Raw genomic sequence first — 3,303 nt, forward strand, 5'->3', positions numbered from 1 at the left:
GAGCCACCTGAGCATGGATATAAAGTCATCAGGTAGATTTCAATGGTAATGTGTTTCACCTCTACTAATTAACATGGAGCACATTTTTATGCTTCTTCCTCAAATATAATTCACTTTTTTTATTGGTTGATTTTTTTTGTATTTCATACAGAACATCCTAAACAATCTTATTCATCTATACCCACATCCCAAATGGCACCCTCCCATAGTTGCCCCCCCCCCCGCCACTGGAGCCCATATACTCTGTAATCTCTGTTACTGTCCACTGCGTTGTTGGTGCCCCCAGGCATTCTCCAGTGTTTGTCCATCTGCTGAATCTAGTCAGCCTATCTGGAATTCCTTGTTTTAGGAAGATCAGCTCTTCCTCATTGATCAGCAATCAGTTGTCAATATTCCTTTAGATAAGATTGGGCTCTGCTCTTCATTTTCCCAGTTCTAGGCTGGGTTACTGTCTGGGGGTCTCTTGGGCTGCCCTGGCCAACAACTCAAAGGAAGATATCTCCAGTCTGGCATTGTTTCTTGTTATGTAGCTTTTAGCTGTATTCATGGACTCTTAAAGAATTATACTGATCCCTTTAATCTTTGGTTATACTTTCCTTTTGGGTGTTTAAGACCATACAGTTGGCCCAGATAAACTAATTTATTTTTACTCTTAAGGTCGTTTGAGGATCTGTTGTTCCTCAGGGGTCACATGGACTTGGGAGGAGACCGTGGCTCCTTTCTTTTACCAGTTCCATCTGTGTGAAAATAAGTCAAAGGTCCTACTCGACCGTGGCTGGCTTCACTTGGAAGCATGGAGGAAATATTTCCTCTGTGGTGACCCTCCTCTTTGTAGATTGGAGACTGGTTCAAGTCCATTTGATGGGGTCTCCATGGCCTCCTTGATCAAGAGGACAGGTGATGCACCACAGTTACAGGACATTTTGAGAGATGCTCATAGTCCCCTGGAGCTTAGTCAACCTAGGAGGGCAAGGAGCCAAAACTATCCTTTATGTCCCTCTGGCCAAATTAGTATAGGCCTCAAAGTATGGCTGTTAGACATCCAAGAAGGTTAATTCCACTAGTCTGGTCCTTTTAATTACCATGTGCTATGTAGATAAAGCTTGGGTAAAGACCAAACATTCTCAGATAAACGTTGCCTAGACATATATTATATTCCTTGAGCTAGTTGTATGTATAATTTGTCAGTAGTTTATTCGATTAATATGGTTCCCTCTGGTTTTTTAAAACTAGCTAAGCATTATTTATCTCTCACATTGTCTAACCCTTCCACTGTGTTTTCCCCATTTAAAGTGCCCCCATTTTTCCCATTTCTCCCTTAATAATACCCTTCTCCTATGGTCCCACCTCTCTTGAGCTCCTTCTTTCCCTTTATCCCTACTAGGTTCCTTGTATAACCCTCCCTCCCCCTCCCCTTAAAATAACTCCAATTTTACCCACATCTCCCTTATTAATGCCTGTTTCCTACTGTTCTTCTCTTTCAGGTTCTTTCTTTTCCTTTACCTCCCTGGTTCCTTTTCATTATCCTGGTTCCTGTAGTTATGCCTGGATACATACTCACTTATAAGGATTTGGTGCTAGCCACATACGAGGGAGAACATACGTCATTTTTTTTTCTGAGCCTGTTACTTCACTTAGTATAACAGTTTCTAATTCCATCCATTTACCTGCAAACATCATGATTTCATCTTTCTTTACTACTGAGTAAAACTCCATTGTATAAATGAACCACATTTTCATTATCCACTTGTCATTTGAGGGACATTTAGGTTGCTTCCGTCTCTTAGCTACGGTGAAAAGAGTAGCAACAAACATGGATGTACAAGTGTCTTTGCAATAGGATGAGTTCTTTGGGTATATGCCAAGGAGTGGTATAACTGGGTCAAATGGTAGGTTCATTTAAGAGTTCTCCACACTGCTTTCCATAGGGGTTGAACAAGTTTTCAATCCTACCAGCAGGGATGAGCGTTCCCCTTTCCCCACATCCTCTCCAACATTTGGTATCATTTGGTCTCTTGACCTTAGCTAGTCTAACTGGGATAAGATGAAATCTTAAAGTGGTTTTAATTTGCATTTCCCTAATTGTTAATAATGTTGAACACCTTTTAAGATGCTTCTTAGCCACCTTTATTTCTTCTTTTGAGAACTCTCTGTTTAACTCCTTAGCTCATCTTTTAATTGGGTCACTTCCTGTCTTGATTCTTTGTTTTTTGAGTTCGTTATATATTCTGGATGTTAAACCTCTGTCAGATGTGTTACTGGTGAAGATTTTCTCCCATTCTGTGGGTTTTCTCTTTACTTCCTTGGTTGCTACTTGAAGCATTTTAAAGGAGACCCTCCAACCTCACTGGGTCACTCTTGGCTGGTTTAGGAGAATCATTTTAATTCTTTTCCTCCCCAGTTTCAGTTTATTTTTTCCATTCTCCAAGGAATGGAAGTAATCATCGTTTGCTACAAAGCTAGATCCTTACATTCTTAGACAATCACCAGTGAAAAACGTGTATTGGGACTTAAACTATGTGAAAAGTCTGTAGACTTGGAGAAAAAGAACTAGAAGACAAATTCTTTAGTCATAACTTGCTCATAAATGAATGTAAGGAAACAAACAAATTAAAAAAAACCAGTGCCACGTGTGTTGGCACATGCTTGTTAACACACAAGGGGCAAAACTGAGGCAGGGGGACCCCAAGTTTAAGGCTACCTCTCTCTTTGGTCTGGGAAATGCATTGCCTCTCAGAGAATGATTATCACATGATCTTGCAGTTGTTACCTTCCATGTTTGACTGTCTGATAATAGACTAATCTCCTTAAAGAAAGTCCTAAGAAGGGAAAGGTCTTTTTCCTCTGTATGTGAATCCCAGAGCTCTGCCTCAGTAGCTAGCTCTAACAGGTGTTCAGTGAATGTTAACTAAACTGACACAGGAAAGATAAAATAATGAATTTCTCTTAGTTCAAAGAGACAGAGATTCCTGTGTGCCAGAAGGGCCAGGAAAAGTTTGTCAGGGACAGTGAAATACTAACTAGCTTTGCTTCTAAGGGTGGGAAATAAGAACCAAAATAATGAAATAATGAAGTTGGAAAGTGGTAAATTGAGTAGGAGAAGGGATTCATAGTCAAACCCAGCTAATGTTTTGCAGGCAGTGGCCCGAGGCCTCTGCTTTCCAACTTGACGCACAATGGGTTCTGGGACAAATAGCCCATGAATTGTTTTAATTTGAGACCAGGTGCAGGAGCACTGGGACCCTTGTCCATCCTGGGTGTTCTCTTGGGCATGGAGTACCAGATGATCCTCTGGTTTTTCTG

The sequence above is a fragment of the Nannospalax galili genome, unplaced genomic scaffold, assembly GCF_000622305.1.
Source record: "Nannospalax galili isolate Female #2095 unplaced genomic scaffold, S.galili_v1.0 scaffold690, whole genome shotgun sequence".
Taxonomy (NCBI): domain Eukaryota; kingdom Metazoa; phylum Chordata; class Mammalia; order Rodentia; family Spalacidae; genus Nannospalax; species Nannospalax galili.